Source organism: Alexandromys fortis, unplaced genomic scaffold (assembly GCF_014885135.2).
Source record: "Alexandromys fortis isolate MF-2015 unplaced genomic scaffold, M_Fortis_MF-2015_v1.1 scaffold_165, whole genome shotgun sequence".
NCBI classification, from domain to species: domain Eukaryota; kingdom Metazoa; phylum Chordata; class Mammalia; order Rodentia; family Cricetidae; genus Alexandromys; species Alexandromys fortis.
Window position 1 is genome coordinate 2,357,595 of NW_026068038.1, and position 8,557 is coordinate 2,366,151.

Consider the following 8,557-nt stretch of genomic DNA (forward strand, 5'->3'; position numbering starts at 1 on the left):
CAGTCGGCACCTGAAGCACGAGATTCAAATGAGTAGGTCCCGCTCCACAGTACACACGCCACATACGCCGTCCTGCTCCGCAGATACTCCCCTCCCTCTCCATCCCAGATCTCTCCTTCTGGCTGGCTGCTGGTTGATTTTTGTCCCTAAGCACAGGTTACTTTTCTACAAACTTCTAGAATTCAGAGCTTTTTTTTTTTTTTTTTTTTTTTGCATTCACACACTGTGGTTTCTCAGCTCGGACTAGGGCAGGCCCTCCCTGGTCTGCCCTTGCACCTGTGCGTGCGGAGCGTGGAGCTGGCAGAGCCTACTCACGTGGCACACCTGGGGTGGCTGTGTTCGGAGGCCACAGCTCTGGGGCCACAGTTGTTGGGAAGCTGCAGGCAGATGGAGGGGGCTTGGAAAAAATCCCCAATGGGAAGATAAGGGTTGAGACAGAAAAGGGGAAACTACGAAAGGAATTTGAGAGGAAGAACTACTGCAAGAAGCCAGAAGAAGCAAGGGGTGGGGTGGAAGGGGGCGGGAGGGGGGAGACAGGGCCGCATTTCCCTTCCCAGACTGTAAAGCCTTAACTGCTCCCTAAAGACAAACTTCGAAAGCAGCAAAAGGTGAAGGCGTGGCTCTGCCCTGGAGATGTGGCCGAGGGGTAGAAGCCTGAGGGCGGCTTGCTCCCTTCTTACCCTGTCCTAACCTGTGGCAGAATCTTGGTAGATGTGCACAATCCAGATGAATTAAAGCTGCTGACTCAGTTTCCCTAGTAGTTCATGAGTACCGGAGAGCCTGTAAGTGGACAGAATGGGCTGCTCAGCTCAGAGGAAGCCAGTGTGGCTTCTGCCCCATACATGGGTTGCCAGTAGCCAGTACAGTTTTGCCTTAGTTTGCGGTCAGATGGGCTCTGCTTCTGTAATGCAGTCTCTGGAAGTGTCATGGCAGGCTGAGGACCTCATGAAGAAGTGAGGAATAGGCTGGGGTCCCCCACAGCTTTCCTGAGCCTGAGGTGGGATCTGAGCATTGACTCTGCTGGGAATACCCCCTGCAGCTGACGGACAGACATAGGTACGGCTCCCCCGCCTCCCAGTCAGGGCCTTTCAGTGTCTCTGCCAGCAGGTGCATAGCCTCCTGCTTCCTTGGAGAGGAGAGCCAGCCTTTGTGAAGCCACCCACTCTTGAGCAGCGCCTCCCAGCATTTTAGCCACGTGTTCGAGTTCCTGAGGAGCGAGCAAGAAGGAAAGCCAGACAGATGCTCAGCCTGTGAGGGCAGCCGCCTTGGAGTCCTAACAGAGAAGATAGCTCAGTCCAGACCCCCTTCCCCCAGACACAGCAGGGTTAAGCGTTTATGCACAGAGAGGGAATCCCAGGCCGCCTGGAACTTGAGACTTCCCAGCTGAGAGCCAGCTCAAGTGAGCGAGAGGCAGACCCAGACGTGCTACAGCGGGCACCGAGGTTGTGAATGCCGGCCTTGATGATCGCTGCCACCACAGCCCCACAACAGCCATGCCACGGCTCCTCCTCTGGTAAGCGGAACGACGGGCACCAGCTTCAGGGGCAGCGGGGACTGCGGGCTGCCGTTTGTGAGGGGTTCGGACCTGGTGCGGGCAGGGCAATCTGTGTTTCTTATTATTAATACATTCAGACTTACAAGCCAGTCATGTGAGCTCGAAATCTGGAAACATCTTCAAGGCAAAACAGTGTTTTGTTTTCCTGTTGAAGATTCCAGTCGCTGGATCAAAGTCTGGGGACTCAGAAGGCAGACTTGCTCAATAGGAAGGAAGAAAGTTCTGGGCACACCTTGGGTCTGGCATTGCGAGGGCCTCACTGATGGCTGTGTTGAGTCTTCTGTGTGGCTTTCCAGGTGTCAGGATTATCTGTCAGGACTGGGTATGGATGTCACAAACAGACTTGGTTAGCCAGACATTATATTCCATGTGCCTGTGGTCACAAGGGTTTTTTTTGTTTCATTTTTTAAATTTTAATTTTAATTTTTTGTTTTGACAAAGTAGGGGGGCAGGCGGGCTAGGTTCTCCCACCGCGCTAACCTGCCGACCAGACCAGACAGTTTACAGCCACATACGATCTACTTTAGCTGTACACTCTGTCAGACACCCGTTTTTACGATATTTCTAAGTACCGGGCTCTTCACGACCCTTTCCCTTGGACGGGACTCAAAGCAGGCCCCTTCTGGTAGTTATTTGATGTGTCTGCTTCCCATTAAGAAGCTGGGCCATGAACGAAAGTGACAACGGCGGTTTCCAAGCATAAACTTCCTGGAACTCTCTCGGAAGGCTCCTCCGTGGGCACAGCCGGAGCCAAGAGTCCCTGCATGGGGTCCGTATTTCTCAGCAGGGTGGTAGGAACAGCAAGGGGTAGGAGCCTCAAAGCGGGAGGAAAGTGGATGGGGCTCACCTGAGGCCGCCTGCGGCACCAGCCCTGCATCCCGCTAAAGTCTGGTCACACTTTGTGCAGAATCCCGGGATGGATACATGTGTGAGTGGTGCCCATGTGCCGTGGTTCCATGTGTCCTCTGGTATCCCCAGGGCACAGGTGACTTTATTTTAAAAACAGGCCCAGATCACCAGTTGCCATTCCAGTGCAGTTAAGAACGCTGGGCTGGTTATAGTCCATGGTCCCAGAGAGCATAGACAACAAAGAAGGCCCGAAGAGAGACATACATGGATCCGCCTAGGAAGGAGAAAGAGACAAAATCTCCTGAGTGAATTGGGAGCATGGGGGGGGACAAGGTGGGAGGGCTGAAGGGGGAGAGGGGAGGAAGGAGGGGGAGTGGGGAGGAATGTATAGTTCAATTAAAAGCAATAAAAAAGAATGCTGGGCTGATAGAGCTACTCTATCCAGTAACTGACAGCAGCAGAGGCAGAGATCCACGGACAAGCACTGTGCGGAGAGTCTTGTGGAGGAAAGGGAGGAGGGAATTGTACCAGCCAGGGGGTGGGTCATGATGGGGAACCCACAGAGACAGCTGACCTGAACTGTGGGAGCTCATGGACACTGGACCAATAATAAGGGAGCCTGAATGGGACCGACCTAGGCCCTCTATGTGTGTGACAGTCGTGTAGCTTGGTCTCTTAGGGTTTTTGTTTTGTTTGTTTTGTTTGTTTTTTTTTTTTTTTTTCGAGACAAGGTTTTTCTGTCCTGGAACTAGCTCTTATAGACCAGGCTGGCCTTGAACTCACAGAGATCCGCCTGCCTCTGCCTCCTGAGTGCTGGGATTAAAGGTGTGTGCCACTGCCGCCCGGCGCTTGGCCTCTTAGTAAGGTTTCTAACCGTGATAGGACCTCTCCCTGGCACTTAGCTGGCTTTTGGTAACCTGCTCCCCATGCTGGATTACCTGGCCCTGCCTGGATGTTTGGGGAGGAACTTGGTCCCGCCTCAACTTGCTGGGCCATGCTTTGTGCAAGCCCCATGGGAAACCTGTTCTTTCTGAATGGAGATGAAGGAGGAGTGGATGGAGAGTTGGGGAGATGGGAAAGGGGAGGTGAGGGGAGGGGAGGAGAGGAGGGAGGAGAAACTGGTTGGTGTGTAAAATAAATTAAAAAAATTAATTAATAAAAAATGCCAGGCTGTCTGAGTGTCCCCAGGCCTGTATGATGATCATGTCAGATGCTGGACTAGGAGGTGTTTATTGTCCCGTGTCATTCCCCAGTGTCTAGCTGCCATGTGGCTTCTTCTAGCCCTGGTCCTCCCAGCCAATGACAGCTGGTCTTGGCTCAGGTGGCATGGATATGGATCACCCGTAAGGCTCTCAGCCTCTGTGCATGTGGCAGTGCCAGGCTGCTCTTTGAGGCCTCCTGCCATGCTGTCTTCTGTATGCTGGGCAGTTTGAGTGGTACCTTCCCATCCTCACAGAGCCCAAACAAGTGAGCAAGGCAAACAGTTGTAACCTTCCTTTCTGGTCAGTGAAATTTGGACCTCAGAGAGGTGTGGATACTGGCCAGAGCCACCTGGCCAGGAAGCCGTGAGCCCCGCCTGCAGCTCGGGCCTGTCCCACTGTGAAGCATCTGCCTTCCAGATGGAATCTTCAAAAAGGATTTATTGAGATACAACCCACGTAGTGTCCAGTTCTCCCTGTCGAAGTGTGTAGCTCTCTGGGTTTCTGTGCCCTTGCTGAGCGGGGCACCCGTTACCACTTTAACTTTAGAGTGTTTCCCTCACTCCAAGAAGGCCCCGTTTTCATTAAACAGTCAGCCCATGTCCCCAGCCCTGGCCGTCCCTTGCCTGTCTTTTATCTGTGTCTGTCTGGACACATCTTGTGAGGAGTCGCCTGGCTGTCTGCCCCCACGCCTGGCTGTTCTTGTGGTGTCCAGCTCTGAGGTTCACCCGTATCACTGCGGATGAGGTCTGGATATTCTGCTCTCAGCCCACTAGACTTGAGGATTGTCTCGAAGGAAAGTCAGCTTCAGTGGCTTCGACTGGTGTGGCCAGTTCCGTTCTCCAGTAGATGACCCCGTTGTCTACCATGTACGTACACCTTGCTCTGCCAAAATGCTACAGTTAAAGCCTTGCCAGATAATCAGAAGATTGTGCCCACTGGGAGCTTCCGCTTTGTTTTCTCCAGGCCTGAGCTGCTGCTTATGTACAAAGTGTGGCCTCTGGCTAGTTTTCTTCTGGAGAGGAGCCACGTGGTCATTAAGAGGGATTTGACCCTTGAAACCATAAAACATCTCTGTCACCTATGCATATTCTGGTAGAATTTTCCTTTCGTGTATCCCATGTTGGACAAACCCATGATGGAGTTGGGTATGGCTTTAAACTTTTGTGTTCTCCCGAGCCCTAGGATTACAGGTATGGGGCACCACACCAAGTGTATGGGGTTCTGGGGAGAAACTCTTGGCTTCTTGGAATGGTAGGTAGCTGAGCATTCTACCAACTGAGCCTCAGTCCCAATCTGGGGGCATTTAAATATAGTGCTCGAGGCAAGCATCTCAGGCAAGGTTGGCAGATGCTTATCAACAGGCAGGGAAAGAGCGCTGGAGGTGCTGTGTGCAAGTTCTGAGCCCTCCCCATTTGTGCTTCAGTGACTGGGTGCTAAAGCCTGCCCTGGGATAGGAAGAGAACCAGTTATAGCAAGTATATAAGCACAGTCAGCGAGAAATCCTGTGGAACAGACATGGTAGCACGTGCCTTTAATCCTAGCATGCAGGACACAGAGATCTCTATGAGTTTGAGGCCAGGCTGGTCTACATAGTAAGTACCAGGCCAGCCAGGGACACATGGTGAGACCCTGTCTTAATAAAATGAAATGACCCCAGAAGTCACGACTGCCTGGGCCGCCTCCTGAGACCGGTGCTCACACCAACTCGTGTGTGAGGACAGAAAGATAAATTCTTGGACAAGCTATACCACCAGGCCTCAGAAGCTCCCTGAAATTTGAGGTCACAGTCTTGGCAAAATCCAAGGTCCTGCTTCTAGGGAGCTGAAAGGCCGCTCCTGCCTCAGGTCAGCTACCCCATAGTAATCGAGGATCTAAAACCACTCCCTGCCAGCAGCGTCGGACAACTTTGGCAGGCACAGTGTGTTTTCTTCTTGCTGGCTGGGTCCCTGTGGAGGGAGACAGGATGGATGGGTGCCAGCGTCCAGCAGGCTTGTCTTCCCTGAGCCCCTCCTCTGAAGCAGGGCAGTAGAGGACCTGTGTCTTTCCCTTCCTGTACGCTCCACCTCCATGTCCCACTGTGGGCAATTACTGCACTGTGCTTGCCAGAGCTCAGAGGGGCTCCATGGGAAAGAGTTCTCAGAACCCCACAGCTGCAGTTGACCACGTAATGGGGCAAAATCCATGTGCTTTCGAGGGAGCGGAGAGTCGGCCTGTCATTTCAGTGCTGTTTCTCCTCTGTCTTCATTTATAGTCTTCTAACCCATTTCTGTCGGAAGGCCCGGTTTTCAGTTCAGTAGGAGCAGTAGAACAAAAGAACAGCAAAAGCGCTATGGTTAGGAGAATGTGCTGCTCTTCTTTTTGTTTTGTTTTTTTAAGACAGGGTTTCTCTGTGTAGCTCTGGCTGTCCTGGAACTTACTCTGTAGACCAGGCTGGCCTCAAACTCACAGAGATCTGCCTGTCTCTGCCTTCTGAGTGCTGGGATTGAAGGTGTGCACCACCACCGCCCGACTCTTGTACTGTTCTTCTATAGGACCAGTGTTTGGGTCTTAGCACCCACATTATATGGTTCACAACTACCTGTGACTCCAGTACCAGAGGACCCAGCGCCCTCTCCTGGCCTCTGTGGGTAAGCACTCACACATGTATATACCTTTACGCAGACAAACACCTACACATGTAATAAAAAAAGAAATCTCTTTTTATTTGACCATAAAAGGACTAAAAGACCAGTCCCTTCCCATGGAAGGTGACAGGAGCCTCTTCTAACAGTGTCGCCCCTAAAGGTCATCTGCCCTCACCTCCACCTCTGGCCTCAGTGGTCTTCCTTTCCCTGTGAAGGCAAAGTTGGGCTGTCCTGTCCTTGGTTGCTCTTATTTCAAGTGACAGACACTGAGGTGTGCTGTGTGCTAGGTAGGGAATTTGTGTGAATGCTTGCCAGGTCTTTGTTCTTGGCATGGCGGTGGCTGAGCAGAGCTGCATTGCCAGAGATGGGCCTGCTGACCCTGAGCAGCATCTGGCCAGAGTCACTGTGTCCAGAGAGGAGCCCCATTTAACTGTTTGGGGGGGGAGAATATGGTCAGAGTGTCTGCCCCAGTGAGAGACACTGGTTTGATGGCTCTGGAACTCCTAGATTTCAGAGCAGAACCGACCTACTCAATACCACAGTGGAGAGAGAAGAGCAGGGTGGTAGCCCAATCTCAGTATCAGCTGGCTCAGCTTGGCTTCATTTCCAGCTCTGCCAAGCACGGGGCCTGCTCTGTCACTCACCAGGGTAGCGCTGTGACCTCCCTGTTTTGAGAAAAAATGATGATGGTAAACTGATCATATGGACCCCAAAGATACCCTGTGACCCCCTCAGCTAGTGACCTCCCCTTTGGTAACAAATGGTTTTGCAGGTATGATTCTGTCTAGGTGGAGATCTTTCTGGAGGGTCCAGGCCACCCAGCATAACAGCCAGTGTCCTTCCTGAAGGGTAACTGAGGCAAATAGGGCGTGGCCATGCAGTGGCTAGACAGAGACAGATGAGACTTGGTCACACACCAAGGGTTGCCAGAGCTGCCTGGAAGAGGCAGGGAACTTTCAGAGCCTCTGAGAGACCTGGTATTTACCACACCTTATCTCGTGTCTGTGAGGCCTGTATGGAGTCTCAACATGTTTCTGATGCTCTGAGAAGCTGGAACAACCTTGGAATCCTAATAACTCAGGCGGAAGTCAAAGTAACCATCTGAGATCTGCACAAAGGCCAGGGATGCCACTGCAGATGCCAAAGCTTCTTTGGTGTACTGTATTCTTTGTTTCTTAAGAAGAAACATGGCTATTTCTTTGGCCTAAGGCTGCTTCCTTTGCTCCACCCCCTTTTACAGGTCATTCCTGTCAGGTGTGGCATGAGACTTCCCTGTGTCCACTGGCCAGAATGACAGCTCAGGCAGCCTTGGCTTCCATGTCCTCTTCATCTGCTTGTTTGGCACACAGGGGACCGCTGGCTGTCACAGGAGACTCAGGAGCCCTAGCCAGCCCTGTGTATAATGAATAGGAAGCCTGTTACCGCCTGTGCCACACCAGGGTTTGTGATTATAATTAGGAAAAGAGACGGCCCAGAATAGAAAATGGGGAGACATTACTGGGTGACCCCCCTGCTTCCTCTGAAGGCGGGAAAGTAAATAAACACATGACCTGGGCACTCATGATGCAGACACTGCCTGAGTCAGGGGACCCTGTGGGATGTAGGTCCAGCCGTGGCTGGCCAACCACATGGTTGTCAGGGGTAAGTGGTATCCTGTCCTGGAGGGTATATTAGTTTCTGTCACCGTGACAAAACACCCAAGAAAAATCAACAGAAAAAAGGAAAGGTTTATTTTGGCTCATGACTTCAGAGGTTTCCATCCATGGCTGGGGATCCATTGCTTCGAGGTCTGTGGAAAGACTGAAGCGTGGTGGAAGTGTGTGGCCCTGGAAATCGGCTACCTCAGGGTTGCCAGGAAGCGGAGAAACAGGGAGGATCCAGGGACAAGACATCTCTTGCAGTGATCCACATCTTCCACCCAGGCTTTATCCTAATGGAGCATCCCTGTAGGGAACCACCAGTGGACCGACTGTTGATAAACCAGTTACTGTCCACAGCACCACCAAGTCTGGCAGGAAGCACTTCATACCTAACACTGCAGGGAGGAGTGTATCTCTCACCTCAGGTCTTTGGGGCTCCAGACCTTTTAGGAAGGGGCTGAAACATCCTGGGGTTGTTCCCTCCCTGGGCTGGAGGTGGCACTTGCTCTGTTTACCCGAGGACTCTGTTTGTTTTGGTGCGAGGTCCTGAGACTGAATGACAGAATCTGCCCTGGTGCTGCTATGTGACTTTGAATGAGGGGCTCTGTGCCTGAAGCTTCCGTCTGTTCAACTTTGAATGAGGGCAACATTCCTATACACACACACACACCACATGTGTGTATATAT

At 52.1% G+C, this 8,557-nt stretch overlaps 1 protein-coding gene across 1 annotated transcript in view; it reads left to right on the forward strand.

Annotated features, from left to right (window-relative positions):
* The first annotated feature begins 1,300 nt into the window (after positions 1-1,300).
* Znf469 (zinc finger protein 469) overlaps positions 1,301-8,557 on the forward strand; it is a 216,434-nt gene continuing 209,177 nt past the window's right edge. The window contains exon 1 of the mRNA XM_050165284.1: positions 1,301-1,513. The gene's annotated coding sequence lies outside the window, so the exon portion shown is untranslated. The remainder of the gene's footprint in view (positions 1,514-8,557) is intronic.